Source organism: Neofelis nebulosa, chromosome 5 (genome assembly GCF_028018385.1).
Source record: "Neofelis nebulosa isolate mNeoNeb1 chromosome 5, mNeoNeb1.pri, whole genome shotgun sequence".
NCBI lineage: Eukaryota > Metazoa > Chordata > Mammalia > Carnivora > Felidae > Neofelis > Neofelis nebulosa.
This window is the reverse complement of record NC_080786.1, coordinates 2,477,373-2,493,855: the sequence shown is the minus strand read 5'-3', so window position 1 is coordinate 2,493,855 and position 16,483 is coordinate 2,477,373. Positions and strand designations below refer to the sequence as shown.

The window sequence follows — 16,483 nt, the reverse complement described above, 5'->3', positions numbered from 1 at the left end:
CATCTATCCTCAGATTTTTTAGGTTCTGAAGCTAGCACCTCACTCTATCCCAAAGAATGCTGCTGATCAATGTGCTATTTCCAGACTCAACTCATATCCTTCTGGACCCCTGGATATGTTTAAAAAAAAAAAACAAAACTGTTGGATTTGCCTAGTGGGATGATTGGCTTTCCTTCACTTGGAACCAACTATTGACATTCACCAATACACCTGACAAGCAGTGGGTGAGAAAATGAGGCCCCAGAACTCATGTGTACGTTGGGCAGAACAGCCTGCTTTGTTGTGGAAGGTTCACGGAACTTCTCAACTATCATTGATTGTGCAGGAACATTGAAGACAGTTACATAACCGGGGCACCTGAGCGGCTCAGTCGGTTAGGCGTCCGACTTCGGCTGAGGTCACGATCTCACAGCTCGTGAGTTCGAGCCCCGTGTGGGGCTCTGTGCTGACGTCTCAGAGCCTGGAGCCTGCGTTGGATTCTGTGTCTCCCTCTGTCTCTACCCCTCCCCTGCTCGTGCTCTGTCTCTCTCTCAAAAATAAATAAACATTGGGGCGCCTGGGTGGCGCAGTCAGTTAGGCGTCCGACTTCAGCCGGGTCACGATCTCGCGGTCCGTGAGTTTGAGCCCCGCGTCAGGCTCTGGGCTGATGGCTCGGAGCCTGGAGCCTGTTTCTGATTCTGTGTCTCCCTCTCTCTCTGCCCCTCCCCCGTTCGTGCTCTGTCTCTCTCTGTCCCAAAAATAAATAAAAAATGTTGAAAAGGGGCGCCTGGGTGGCGCAGTCGGTTAAGCGTCCGACTTCAGCCAGGTCACGATCTCGCGGTCCGTGAGTTCGAGCCCCGCGTCAGGCTCTGGGCCGACGGCTCGGAGCCTGGAGCCTGTTTCCGATTCTGTATCTCCCTCTCTCTCTGCCCCTCCCCCGTTCATGCTCTGTCTCTCTCTGTCCCAAAAATAAATTAAAAACGTTGAAAAAAAATTTAAAAAAAAAAAAAATGTTGAAAAAAAAAATTTAAAAAAATAAATAAATAAATAAACATTAAAAATTTAATAAAAAAATAAACTCTTTAAAAAAATGAATCGTAAGCCTTGCATGTGATAAGGTTTCATCATCGAACATATACATCTATACACAAATGCAGTCTAGAGACTCTAAGATATCATCAGGAACACAGGCTCTTCAAGCTTTTCACTCCTCCATCCCAAGACTTTTGTCTTCATGGTATAAGATGGCTGTTGGAGTTCCAGCCATCACATTGACATTCTGGGCACAAGGATAAAATACTGGGTGAAAAGAGAGAGGGAGAGAGAGAGAAACACGTATCAGTCTTTTAAAGCAGTTTTCCAAAAACTGCCATATGACTTTAACTCCTTGCATCTCATTGGCAAGAACTCAGTCATGTGACTGTATCTAGCTGCATGGGAGACTGGGAAAATGGGAATGTTTGATCCAAGCAGTTTTATGATAAGCTAAAATCAGAAATTGTATGACTTTGGAAGATGAAGACAAGTTGGGAGAGGTGGCTAACAGTCTACCTCAGACACATTCACATATTACACTATTTAAACGGGAGGGAATGGGGGCGCCTGGGTGGCGCAGTCGGTTAAGCGTCCGACTTCAGCCAGGTCACGATCTCGCGGTCCGTGAGTTCAAGCCCCGCGTCAGGCTCTGGGCTGACAGCTCAGAGCCTGGAGCCTGTTTCCGATTCTGTGTCTCCCTCTCTCTCTGCCCCTCCCCCGTTCATGCTCTGTCTCTCTCTCTGTCCCAAAAATAAACAAAAAAAAAACATTAAACGGGAGGGAATGTGTAGAAATTTAAGAAATTAGGGGCACCTCGGGAGCTCAGTCAGCTAAGTGTCTGATGCTGGATCTCGGCTCAGGTCACAGTCTCAGGATTCGTGAGTTTGAGCCCCACATTGGGGTCTGTGCTGACAGTGCAGAGCCTGCTTGGGATTCTCTCTCTCCCTCCCTCCCTCTCTCTCTCTGTCCCTCCCCTCTTGCACACTCTCTCTCTCTCTCTCAAAATAAATAAACTTTAAAAATAGAAATATTATTTTTTAAAAAACAGCTGCATGAAGAAAAAAAAGAAAGAAATTGGCTACAAGGAGTGATTGGAAAGGGGTAAAAAGGAGAGAAGAATAGGAATGGAGTAATACAGATGAGGACAGAGTTATACTCCTTCGAGAATATCTTTTTGTTACAGAACGATAGTAATGCTTCACAAGCCCTTCACATTTTCCCCTCCAAAAAATAAACAAGTTATAATGAGGATGTGGTGGGAATCCAAGATGTAATGCAAACAGTAACGCATGAACCTGTATTGTAAATAAAACACAAAATCCCACTGAAGGGGGGAGGAAGAAAAGAACCTTGGAAAACAGGATCTTGTCTGCATAATACAAGGTTAAAGACAAGAAAGAACTACATAAATGCTGTCATCTAGATAATAAATGTGCTTTTCAAAGGTGGGTTAACAATTCTGACACAACTTTATGTGTACTTTATGAGTAAATAAGTAAGAATATTGTATACAATGGAGAGCCTGGTTTCCCACCACTGGAAAAAAAAAGTTACAAATAAGAAACCCTCTAGTTTTGGATTGGAATCAGAAGTATCAGCATAAAATCATGTGGGTTTTTTTTAACGTTTATTTATTTTTGAGAGAGAGAGAGAGAGAGAGAGAGAGAGAGAGAGAGAGAGAGAAAACACAAGTGGGGGATGGGCAGAGAGAGAGGGAGACAGAATCGCAAGCAGGCTCCACACTGACAGCAGACAGCCAGATGTGGGGCTCAAACTCTGAAATTCATGAGATCGTGACCTGAGCCAAAGTCAGGTGCTTAGCCAGCTAAGCCACTCGGGCACCCCTTAAAATACATATACAGATAGGGTCATACAGATATGTGTGTATGCATGGGTTAGTAGAGATACGTGAATTTCCTACATCTTTTTCCATGGAAAGAGCCTAGAAGCAATGAGATCCCAGTAGCAATGAGCACACTTAGCACGCAGATATCGGTCTCTATACAGCATTCTTCAGTAAAAGGACCAGGATTCCTTGGAGAGTGGTTGATTCAAGGTTTGCGGCAGGGAAAAAATAAGATGAATCCAGACTATTTTGTGGTGCCAGAAGTAAGGAAGGGCTGAAAACTGGAAGGGAATTCTCAAGAAGACGCAGGAACCAAACAGAACAAGTTCTGAATGGCCAAAGCTAGAACAATTTGAGCATTAAAATAAATAAATGATGGTGCTGGATTATAACCCATAACATAAGGTAACTATTACGAATCTAGACTGACATAAATAAATGAGAAAAAATTCTTACAGAAAAATCCAGTTGATGGATGTAGAAAGAAGAGGGAAATAGAAAACTCAATAGTAGGCAAGTACCACTGTATTAATTCCTTGCAGACAAGGTGGACAGTAAAATCAGCAGGCAAAATTTGAGGAGAAAAAGGATATTTAGATAATATTGCAGTATCTACTCCAAGATAGTTCTGAACAGGAGAGGAAGACAGTATTTTACGTGGAGAAACTTCACAGGTTTAACCAAATGGTCGAGGTTAGCATGTAACAATGTAACAATGTCATAAACTCTAAATATGTTACATGGAGAAGGACAAAAGTCATTTTATGGTCTTCTTGCCCAAACTGTATAACCTCCTTCTAATCATGAGAGAACATCAGACAAGCCCAAATTGATGGATATCTTACAGAATTCCTGACCAACACTCTCTAAAATGTCAAGGTCCTGGAAGATAAGGAAAGATTATGGAATCGTCACAGATTACAAGAATCTGCGGAGAATAACAGCTCAGCGCTCTGTGAAATCCCCAAACAGGAAAAGGACAGCAGTGAAACGCTGCTGAAATTCTATTAAGTTCCGTACTTTACACAATAGTATTACACCAAGTTTAATTTCCTGGTTTTAACCACTGTACTTGGGTTATACAAGGTGTTAGATAAGAAACTAAGCGGGAAATACGTGGGAACTTTCTGAGTTATTTTTGCAACTTTTCCATATAAGCCTAAAACTGGTTAAAAATGAAGTCTTTTTTTAAAGGTACGGTTCTGGGGTGCCTGGCTGGCTCAGTTCATAGAGTATGCCACCCTTGACCTTGGGGTTATGAGTTCAAGCCCCACTTTGGGCCTAGATCTTACTTGAAAAATAGAATAGGATAGGCTCAGTCAGTTAAGCGTCTAACTCAGTTTCTGCCCAGATCATGGTCTCATGGTTCATGGGTTCGGGCCCCGAGTCAGACTCTGTGCTGACAGTGTGGAGCCTGCTTGGGATTCTCTCTCTCTTCTTGTCTCTCTCCCTCTCTCTCAAAATAAATAAATAAACTTAAAAAAAAAAAAAAAAGGATAAAATAAAATAAAAGGTGTGGATCTGTAAATGTGAGATTTGTTGTAAAAAATAATGTATTTTGGTGTGAATAAATTATCATATCTAACAGTTGTTATTAAATATACTTCATACTGTTTTAAAGGGAAGCAGTTTAAAATTATTGCATTGGGGCACGTGGGTGGCTCAGACGGTTAAGCAATGGACTCTTGATTTACCCTTGGGTCATGATCCCAGGGTCCTGAGATCAAGCACTGCATCCGGCTTGAGATTCTCTCTCTCTCTCTCTCTCTATTCCTGTGCCCCTCTCCCCCAGTCGTGCTCTCTCTCTCTCTCTCTCAAATAAAAATAAATACATAAATACATAAATTGTTGCATTATGTTTTAATAAGAAATATGTCAAGAGTTCAGCTAAGCTATCCATGCTATCACTGCCTTGGCATTTATTTTGTTTAACCAAGCTGCCTGCAAGGGAGCCTAACTGTCATTAGCCCCCCATACAACCACATGCCCTAGATAATGACCCGAAGAGTCACAAGCCACTGTAAGTTCCTGACATGACTTCCTCAACAGCGCTTGTGACCCACAGTCTCTCCTCTCTCCAGAGCCTTCCCCTTGTGCACCCCTTAGATAAGATTCCTTGTGAAGGAGCGCCTGGGGTTAAGACTCCACTTCAGCTCAGGTCATGATCTTGCATTGCAGTTGGGTTTGTGCCCCACCGTGGGGCTCTGTGCTGGCAGCTTGGAGTCTGGAGCCTGCTTCAGATTCTGTGTCTCCCACTCCCTCTGCCCCTTCCCCCCACTCTCTGTCTCCCTCCCTCAAAAGTAAACATTAAAAAAAGAGTCATGGGGCTCCTGGTTGGCTCAGTCGGTTGAACGTCCGACTTCGGCTCAGGTCATGATCTCACAGTTCGTAGGTTCAAGTCTGGCGGGCTCTGTGCTGACAGCTCAGAGCTTGGAGCCTACTTCGGATTCTGTGTCTCCCTCTCTCTGCCCCTTCTCTGCTCAGGCTCTGTCTTTCAAAAAGAAATAAATGTTAAAAAAAAAAAAAATTAACATTAAAAAAGATTAAAAAAAAAAAAAAAGACTCCCCACGGAGCTTTTGGTGTTTGAGTTGACCAAGATCCGGCCTTACCCAGGACCCCTGAAGCCTCCCCACCCACGGGCAGAGATAAACGTGTGTGGCCCAGGTCCTGTCGCTCTCTGCCTGCACCCGACCTTGGCCTTCCCAAGTGGCCCCTCGACATGTGCTGTGCAGGTCCCCCCGCACCCCCCCCCCCGCCCTTGTGAGTAACAACGTTCCCTATTTCAATTTCTTTCCTGATCTTTTGTTGAACCACAGCTCCTCACCTGTGTGTCTGCATTTCTTCAACAAAGGTTAATTTAACAAAGTGATAACGAAAACATACGCTGCGCTTCTAGAATAAGGAAACGGAACAAAGAAAGTAGGGGTGTAGTGCACGAAACTGGGGTGGAGGGGAAGACTCGCACAAGCAACATAAAGACACCGGGGACACACTCACCAGTAAAGCTGGTGGAAGTTATTTTAAATATAAATAACAAAAAAACCATGAAATCGTCTACTTTTTCCCTGCCACTGCCCTGGAGTTGACCAGCCACGAGCTCATGCTCACGCAAGGTTCAGCTCCACCCTAAACCACAGAAGGCAATTGCTTTGAGGGGGGAGGTGATGGGCGACCCTACTGCTTTGCCAGAGGCGCTGAAGACCGCCCTCCCCCACCGTGGCCCGGCCCATGGGGTTGGCACCAGCTGCCAAAGCCTTGGTCAAGGGCCAAACCCATCTCTGTCCGCTTGCATCCACCTGAGATGAGCCTATGCAGGTCAAGCTGGTGGAGGCCCTTTGTGCCAGACACCAAAATTAGTCTAATTCAGGCTGATGACAAGAAACTAGACGGATGGGTGGGCCTCTGTGACACTGACAGAGAGGGACAATGCTATGAAGGGTTGGTTGCAGTTGTGGTGGTTAGGGACCATGGCAAAGAGGCTCAGACAAGGACATTCGCGAGGAATACTTCAAATGCAAGAAAGGAACAAATAAAAAAAACGCAGATCCTGGGTGGCTCGGCTGGCTGGGCGTGGGCTGGGCATGGGAGTCTTGATTTTGCTTCAGATCATGAGCTCACCATTGATGGGTTCGAGTCCCACATCGGGCTCCAAGCTGACAGTGAGGAGCCTGCTTGGGATTCCCTCTCTCTCTCCCTCTCTTTGCCCCTCCCCCTCCTCAAAATAAATAAATAAACTTAAAGAAAAAATTGGTGGGGCACCTGGATGGCTCAGTTGGTTAAGCATCCGGACTACGGCTCAGGTCATGATCTCGCGGTTTGTGAGTTCGAGCCCCGCGTCGGGCTCTGTGCTGACAGCTCAGAGCCTGGAACCTGCTTTGGATTCTGTGTCTCCCTCTCTGTCTGCCCCTCACCCGCTCATGCTCTGTCTCTCTCTGTCTCTCTCTCAAAAATAAATAAACATAAAAAAAAATTTTTTTTAGGGGCGCCTGGGTGGCGCAGTCGGTTAAGCGTCCGACTTCAGCCAGGTCACGATCTCGCGGTCCGTGAGTTCGAGCGCCGCGTCAGGCTCTGGGCTGATGGCTCGGAGCCTGGAGCCTGTTTCCGATTCTGTGTCTCCCTCTCTCTCTGCCCCTCCCCCGTTCATGCTCTGTCTCTCTCTGTCCCAAAAATAAATAAACGTTAAAAAAAAAAAAAATTAAAAAAAAAAAAAATGTTATTAAAAAAAAAAAATTTTTTTTAATCTCTAGAAATGGTCCCAAGGACATACAGTCTATGAAGAAACATTTACTAAAAAAACAAAAACAAACAAAAAACTTAATAAATACAAACACCATCGTATTTATAATTTTTTTAAGTAGGCTCCACACCCGGTATGGGGCTTGAACTCAGAACCCTGACTGAGCCAGCCAGGCGCTCCAAGAGTATATGGTATTTAAGGTGCAACCTATCTACCCTCTTCCCCCCCACTCGCAACTCGGCGAGATGAACACTCAAGACTAGCACAGCCAGCAAAGATCACAGGGCTCCCTCGCCCCCCAGCTCCCGGTTGGAGGGCTATTTCCTACCTGGGGCAGGACATAGCCAGTTTCATCTTGTCCCCATCAACCTAATGCTGAGGCTAACCTCCTGCGAGTGTGGCTGAGAAACGAGGGCTCCTTGCTTCGGCCCAGATCCCACACCCAGTACTGAGGCTCTACCTCCGATGTGGCACCACTGAGAATCCGTAGGGCTCTGATCGTCCTGCCTCAGCTCTCCAGGTGGTGGTTCCATGCTGGAAGAGGCGACAGAAAACGTGATGTTACTGCCCCCTCTCTACTGAGCACCCAATTCCTAAGGCAACAGTGTCACTGGGAGGGAAGTGTGCCGCTGTCCCCATCCCCCCTTCAGAGTGAGGGCTCAGAGATTTTGCCTAAGGGAAGAAGCAGGCTGGAAAAAGAAAGCTCTTATTCTCTTCCAAAGGAACTGACTTCATCTGCTACCAATGTGGAGAAGTTCAAGCCTGAGGGTTCTCTGAAAAACAGGGGAGATTGTGGTGAAAGGCAACTGGGGGGAGACTGACACATTTATTGGACACATAGGCAAAGTATAGGCCAGCTGGTTTCCCTGAGAAAACCTGGGAAAGAGAGCTGGGAGGAACCTGCCTGGGATCAGAATAAACTCAAATACTGCGCTCAAAATCTATCCAGTCAAAGGAGCCTGAAATTGATTGGTTTAGTCTGGGGAACAATTTTTGCACCAGGTCTGAAAATAATAGAGTAGCCAGTGGATGCTGAGTGGAGTTTAACAGTGGTGTGGCCCAAGGAAGAGACATCAAAGAAAGCCTCCCCCAAGCCCTCCACATCCAGGACAAGTGTGGACAAGCAGGCTTCCCCCAGCCCCAGGGTGACAGTAGAGGCTACCACAGGGAAGGGGGAGGAAGGAGAGGGAACAGACTACACTAAAACAATGCAGCCGGTCACTAAACAAATAAGCAAATAACAACATCCAGCCCTACTGGAAATGTTGCTACAGTATTATCTAAAATGTCCCGGTTAAGCATCCGACCCTTGGTTTCAGCTCAGGTCATGATCTCATGGTTCATGGGATCGAGCTCCGTGTAGAGGTTCACAGTGACAGCTCGGAGCCTGCTTGGGATTCTCTCTCTCCCTCTCTCTCTGCCCCCTCCCCAGCTTGCACACACACACATGCACGCACCTGCTGTCTCTCTCTAAATAAAGAAACCTTTAAACATTAATCAATTAATCGAAATAAAATGAAATGTCCAGTTTCAGGGTGCCTGGCTGGCTCAGTCGGTAGGGCATGCAACTCTTGATCTCAGGGGCACGTGAGTTCAAGCCCCATGTTGGGTGTAAGGGTTACTTAAATAAATAAATAAACTTAATAACGTCCAGTTTCTGGGGTGCCTCGGTGACTCAGTCATTAAGTGTCCAGCTTTGGCTCAGGTCATGGTCTCGTGGTTCTTGAGTTTGAGCCCCGCGTCGGGCTCTGTGCTGACAGTGCACAGCCTGCTGAGGATTCTCTCTCTCTCCCTCCCTCTGTGCCCCTCACTCACGTGCACCCTGTCTCTCTCTTAAAAAAACAAAAGAAAACATAAAAGTGGGAATTAAAGTGTGTGAAGAGGAAAAAATGTCACTCAAATACCAGCACACTAAATTCAGCAACATATAAAAATTATGCACCATGACCAAGAGAGATTTGTCCTAGGAATGCAAGTTTGGTTTAATACCTGAAAAACAATTATTTTAATAGATCATGTCACTAAAATGAAAACAGAATTACAGGATCATCTCAATAGACACAAAAAAGCATTTGATAAAATTTAATACCTTTTAATGAAAAAAAAACAACACTCAACAAACTAGGAACTGAAGGGAACCTGACAAAAGAGTGTCTATAAAAAACTCACAAATGGGACACCTGGGTGGCTCAGTCGGTTAAGCGTCCAACTTCAGCTTAGGTGGTGATCTCATGGTCAGTGAGTTCGAGCCCCACATTGGCTGTATGCTGACAGTTCAGAGCCTGGAACCTGCTTCAGACTCTGTGTCTCCCTCTCTCTCTGCCCTCCCCCGCTCACACTCTCTCTCTCAAAAATAAACATTAAAACTTTTTTTAAAAAAAATTCACAAACAGGGGCGCCTGGGTGGCTCAGTCGGTTGAGCGTCCGACTTCGGCTCAACAAATAACATAATATCTAATAGTGAAAGTTGGATGTTTTCCCCCTAAAATCAGGAATAAGACAAGGATGTCCACCCTTGCTATTTCTGTTCAAAGTTACAACAGAAGTTCTAGTAAGGGAAATTAGGCAGGAAAAAAAGGCATCCAGGTTGGAAAGGAAGAAGCAAAACTGTGTCTAATCCACAGATGAAGTAAATGCGGGAGCACAAGGCAAACTAGGGGCAAAGTACAAACTACCACACACCCTCCACCAGGTGGGGCATGTGTGATATTCCTCAGGCACTCCTGGCTGCCCAAGGACAAAGGGAGGGAAAGAAAACCAACGGTTAACTTATAGAGCTAACTGTCATGATGGGACCTGAGTCTCCATCAGTTTACAAATATCTTTAAAAATTACAAGAAAATGGTAATCTTTTTTTTTTTTAATTTTTTTTTTAAACGTTTATTTATTTTTGAGACAGAGAGAGACAGAGTGTGAACAGGGGAGGGGCAGAGAGAGAGGGAGACACAGAATCTGAAACAGGCTCCAGGCTCTGGGCTGTCAGCACAGAGTCTGACGCGGGGCTGGAACGCACAGACCGTGAGATCATGACCTGAGCCGAAGTCGGACGCTTAACCAACTGAGCCACCCAGGCGCCCCAAGAAAGCAGTAATCTTATCAATACCCTAATCTCCAGGAACTCCCTACTGTCTTAATGTTAATACTTTGCTGGAGGGAAAAAAAAACTTAGTTTGGCCATAGCTAGGCCTCCAGGATCCTGTGAGTCTCCTTTAACTTGTGAAAATCTCTTTGGGGCACCTGGGTGGCTCAGTCTGATTTCAGCTCAGGTCATGATCTCGCGGTCCGTGAGTTCGAGCCCCGCGTCGGGCTCTGTGCGGACAGCTCAGAGCCTGGAGCCTGTTTCAGTTTCTGTGTCTCCCTCTCTCTCTCTGCCCTTCCCCCGCTTGCACTCTGTCTCTTTCGCTCTCTCTCAAAAATGAATCAGTAATAAACAAAAATTTCTTTTAACCCCTTTAAGAAACTTCCTCTTGGGGTGTCTGGGTGGCTCAGTCGGTTAAGCGTCTGACTTGGTTTCAGGTCAGGATCTCTCAGTTCCTCAGCTGGAGCCTCAGTTCAGGCTCTGTGCTGACAGTCAGAGCCTGAAGCCTGCTTCAGATTCTGTCTCCCTCTTTGTCTGTCCCTCCCCCATGCATGCTCTGTCTCTCAAAAATAAACATTAAAAAAAAATTTTTTTTTTAATAAAAAAGAAACTTTCTCTTGACTTTACCTCCCCCAGCTCCATGGTATATAATGAGCCACGCTTCACAGCCCCAGTGCAGCTCTTTCTGTCCATGGGTCCTATCCCCGTGCTTTAATAAAATCACCTTTTTGCACCAAAGAGGTCTTCAAGAATTCTTTCTTAGCCGTCAGCTTCGAACCCCCACCACTCTAAAACCTCATCAATGTGACCTTGTATATAGAAAATCCTAAGGAATTACATGGAAAACTATTATTCAATTTTCATTAAAGTTGCAGAATGCAAGAATTGCAGAATACAAACGTCACTTTTGATCAAAACTGTCAATACAAAGTTGCAGAATACAAAAGTCAGTTTTTTCTATATACTTTCAATGAATAATCTAGAAGTGAAATTAAGAAAATAATTCCATTTGAAATAGCATCAAAAAGAATATAATACTTAGAAATACACTTAACAAAACAAGTATAATATTATACTCTGAAAACTGCAAAATATTGTTGAAAGGATATCTAAATAAATGGGGGGGGAATCCCATATTTATGGGTCAGAAGACTTAATATTATAAGGGTAGCAATTCTCCCCAAATTGATCTAAGATTCAATGCAATCTCTATCAGAATAACCAGCTGATATCTTTATGGAAACTTACAAGCTGATTCTAAAATGCATATAGCATTGGGGCACATGCGTGGCTCAGTTGGCTAAGCGTCCAACTTCTGCTCAGCTCATGATCTCATGGTTTATGGGTTCGAGTCCTGCATCAGGGTCGGAGCTGAGCTTGCTTGGGATTCTCTCCCTCTCTTCTCTCTCTCTCTCTGCCCCTCCCCCACTCGTGCAAGTGCACTCTCTCTCTCTCTCAAAAATAAATAAATAAAACTTAAAAAAAATAAAATGTATATAGTATCACAAGAACTTCTGAAAAGCCCAAGACAATCTTGAAAAAGAACAACGTTGGAAGACTCACACGTCCTTATTTCAAAATGCAGTACAAAGTAATGGTAATCGAGACAGTATGGTCCCGGCTTAAGGTTAGACACAAATGTCAATGAACAGAATCGAGAGCCCAGCAACAAACCCATGTGTCTAGGGAAAACTGTGTTAAGTTTATTTATCTTGAGATAGAGACAGAGAGCAGGGGGAGGAGCAGAGTGTGAAAAGAGAGAATCCCAAGCAAGCATTTCGCTGTCAGTGAGCCAGCCGCGGGGCTCAATCCCACCAACTGTGGGATCATGACCTGAGCTGAAATCAAGAGTCGGAAGCTTAACCAACTGAGCCATCCATGCGCCCCTAGGGTCAATTTTTGACAAAAACACCGAGACTATTCATTGAGGAAAGAAGAGCTCTTTCCAACATTGGTGCTGGCAAAACTGGATATGCACATGCAGACCATAAATAAACATTAACTCAAGATGAACCAAAAACTTAAATGTAAGGTCTATAACTACAAAACTCTTAGAAGAACACAGAGGTATATCTTCATAACCTTGGATTTCACCATGTACTCTTGGATAGGACACAAAAAACATTAGCAACAAAGAAAAAATGGATAAATTAAGCTGCTTCAAAATTTAAAACTTTTACAACATGGGTAGACCCTAATAGCATTATGCTAAGTGAAACATCGGAAAGAAAGACACATACTGTATGACCTCACTTATATATGTAATCTTTTTTTCAAGTTTATTTATTTTGAGAGAGAGAGAGAGAGAGAGAGTGCAAAAGCAGGGGAGGGGCAGAGACAGAGAGAGAGGGAAAGAGAGAATTCCAAGCAGGCTCCGCACCGTAAGCACAGAGCCCGACTCAGGACTCTATCCCAGAAACCATGAGATCACAGCCTGAACCGAAATCAAGAGTCAAATGCTTAACCGACCAACCCAGGTACCTCTTATATGTGGAATCTTCAAAGATAAATGTTAACTCACAGGTACGGGAAACAGATTGGTGGCTGTCAGAGGTTGAGGATGGGCGAAATGGGTAAAGTGGTCAAAAGGTACATACTTCCAGTTATAAAATAAATAATAAGTTCTGGGGATGTAATGTATAGCATGGTGTCTAGTTAATAATATGTTGCATATTGGAAGGTTTCTAAGAGAGTAGATCTTAAAAGTCCTCATTATAAGTGAAAAGTTTGTAACTGTGTATGATGGATATTAACCACACTTGTAGTAGTAATCAGTATGCAGTATATGCAAATATCAAATCATTGTACTGTATACCTGAAACTAACATAATGTTATATGCCAATTATATCCCAATCTTTAAAACTTTAAAACTTCTGTACTTCAAAGGACACTATCAAGAAAGTGAAAAGATAACCACACTATGGGAGCAAATATTTGCAAATCATATTTTTGATAAAAGACTTGTGTGAAGAATACTTAAGTAATTTATACAACTCAATAATAAAAAGACAATTTTAAAATGGGCAAAGAGGGGATACCTGGCTGGCTCAGTCGGTAGAACATGTGACTCTTGATCTTGAGGTTGTAAGTTCAAGTCCCACATCGGGGGTAGAGATTACATTAAAACATTTTTTAGGGGCACCTGGGTGGCCCAGTTGGTTAAACACCCGACTCTTGCTTTTGACTTGGGTCATGATCTCATGGTTCCTGGGATGGAGCTCTGTGTAGGGCTCTGTGCTAATGACATGGAGCCTGCTTGGGATTCTCTCTCTCCCTCTCTCTGCTCCTCCCCTGCTCCCACACTCCCTCTCTCTCAAAATAAATTTTTAAAAAATTTAATAAAATATTAAAAAAAATTTTAATTAAAAAACATAAAAATGAGCAAAGAGGGGCATCCGGCTGGCTCAGTTGGTAGAGCATGTGACTCATGGTGTCGAGCCCCATGTTGGACATGGAGATTAATTGAAAAAAATAAAATAAAATAAAATAAAAAATAAAATGCACAAAGGATCTGAACAGACATTTTTCCAAGAAAGATGTGCAGTCAATAAGCACATAAAAAGATGCTCAACATCATTAGTCATCACAGACTTGACAATCAAAACCGTAAGATATAAAATAAGAGATAATAACAAGTGTTGACGAGGATATGAAAAGAGCAGAACCCTCCCACACTGTTGGAGGGAGTGTAAAATGGTGCAGCTACTTTGGATGCGATTTGGAAGTTCCTGAAAAGATTCAGCATTTGAGTCTGAGCAATTGCACTCCTAGGTATACACCCAAGAGAAATGGAAACGTACGTCCACAGAAATACTTGCACATCGAGATTCATGGTAGCTTTATTCATAAGAGCCTCAGAGTAGAAATAATCAAATGGCCATCACGTGATGAATTAATAAAGCAACATGGTATTTACAAACAGTGGAATATTAGTTGGCTATGAAAAGGAATGGAGTGCTGATACAGGCTGCAACTTGGATGAACCTTGAAAACGTTACGCTAAGTGGAAAAAAGCTGGTAATAGAAGGCATACATTGTATGATTCTCTTCATCTGAGATGTCCAGAATAGGCAAATCCTCAAATAGTCGGTTTGGGATACAAGGCAGATTAGTGATTGCCTGGAGGTGTGGGAGGAGCAGGAAAGAGCTAGCAACAGGTGCAGCGTCTCTGTGAGTAGTGAGGAAAATGTTGTGGAATTTGATAGTGGTGATGGTTGCACAACTTTGTGAATATACTAGAACACACCAAACTGTAAACTTTTAGTGGGTGGATTGCGTGATATATGAATTAGATCTCAATATACCTATTTCTTTAAAAAAAGAAGCAAGAGGGGCGCCTGGGTGGCGCAGTCGGTTAAGCTTCCGACTTCAGCCAGGTCACGATCTCGCGGTCCGTGAGTTCGAGCCCCACGTCAGGCTCTGGGCTGATGGCTCGGAGCCTGGAGCCTGTTTCCGATTCTGTGTCTCCCTCTCTCTCTGCCCCTCCCCCGTTCATGCTCTGTCTCTCTCTGTCCCAAAAATAAATAAAAAACATTAAAAAAAAAAATTTTAAAAAAAGAAGCAAGAATGAGCAAAGAAACTGGTGACCATGAAGGTGTATCTAAAACACATATACAACAAAGCTAAATTAGGGAATTCAAGGTGTGGTAAATTATAACAACAAACAATCATTGGGGTCCTGTACTCCCACAGGCACACATGGAAAAATTTTAATTTCAAAAAGGTTAAGGATTGGGGCACCTGGGTGGCTCAGTCGGTTGGGTGTCCGACTTCGGCTCAGGTCATGATCTTGCAGTCCGTGAGTTCGAGCCCCGCGTCGGGCTCTGTGCTGACAGCTCAGAGCATGGAGCCTGTTTTGGATTCTGTGTCTCCCTCTCTCTCTGACCTTCCCCCATTCATGCTCTGTCTCTCTCTGTCTCGAAAATGAATAAACGTTGAAAAAAAAAAAGGTTAAGGATTGCAGTTGATTAAGACATTGTGTATATAACATTTTTATTTTTACATTTATTTATTTTTGAGAGATGGAGAGAGACAGAGCATGAGCAGGGGAGGGGCAGAGAGAGGAGGAGACACAGAATCCGAAGCAGGTTCCAGGCTCTGAGCTGTCAGCACAGAGCCTGACGTGGGGCTCGAACCCACAAACCGCGAGATCATGACCCGAGCTGAAGTCAGACGCCCAACTGACTGAGCCACCCAGGCACCCCAAACATATTGGGTATATAAAAAGTCATGATTTGAGAATAATTTTTTAGAAAGGAAATAGTCCTGGAGATAGCCAGGACATCAACTTATTCCTCTGAAAATTGTTAATTACAGGGAAAGAACTAAACACGTCTGCTTTTCTAATGTAAGTAGAACTCCAATGTGACCTGATATCCCTGTGTGTAAGGGAACGTGTTTCAGTATAGAAGAATTCTAGCTAGAGCTGGGGCTAGGGTAAGGCGAGTCGTGCCCAGGGCAGAAAATTTAAGCAGTCACTCACCTAGCCCTGATTCTAGTCAACAAATGCAGCAACGTCCAAGTGAGAAAATTGTTTCAACCATTGGTGAAATAACTGACTCAGGCAGTAGTCATTAGTGCGGCTAAAATAACTACAAGAAAAACTGACAGGAAATGTACAAAAATCAGGTTGTCACTATCTGAATCCAGTGATCAATCTTAATGGCATGAGAAGTGAGAAAACCAACATCGCATGCCTCCTGGTAAGGGTACAGAAAGTACACAGCACCACTTAGGATTTTCAGGGAAAAAAAAATTTGAATCATAACGCAACGAAACTGGGGTACCTGGCTGGTTGGCTCAGTCTTGTGGAGCATGGAACTCTTGATCTCAGGGTTATGAGTTTGAGCCCCACGTTGGGTGTAGAGATTACTTAAAAAATAAAGTCTTTAAAAAAATGTTTTTAATGTTTATTTAGTTTTGAGAGAGACACAGAGTGTGAGCAGGAGAGGGTCAGAGAGAGAGGAAGATACAGAATCCAAAGCAAGCTCCAGGCTCCGAACTGTCAGCACCGTGCCTGATGCAGGACTCGAACTCATGAACCTGAGTCAAAGTCAGACACTTAACCGACTGAGCCACCCAGGCACCCCAAAAATAAAATCTTTAAATAATAATCAGGATAATAATGCATTCAAACCTTTAAAACTGACCCCTAGTCTGCAAGAAATATTGAGCATAAAGGATTCAGTCCACAAGGAAGCAATATACAAGATCTCAAAGGAGGGACTTTATATTAGACTCTAATTTCATCAACAAGCCAATGAAAGGAAAAATAAGAGGGGAGGGGAGTGTTCTAGATTAAGAGA

The 16,483-nt window shown here is 43.8% G+C and overlaps 1 long non-coding RNA gene across 3 annotated transcripts in view; it reads right to left on the bottom strand.

Annotated features, from left to right (window-relative positions):
• LOC131511561 (uncharacterized) overlaps positions 1–16,483 on the bottom strand; it is a 42,995-nt gene that overhangs the window by 14,102 nt on the left and 12,410 nt on the right. For 2 of the 3 annotated variants that reach the window (XR_009261582.1, XR_009261580.1), the window contains exon 2: positions 7,427–7,632. This is a non-coding gene — a long non-coding RNA (uncharacterized LOC131511561). Of the gene's footprint in view, positions 1–1,030; positions 1,279–7,426; positions 7,633–16,483 lie in introns of those variants that run through there. The other variant, XR_009261581.1, reaches the window with a different exon arrangement.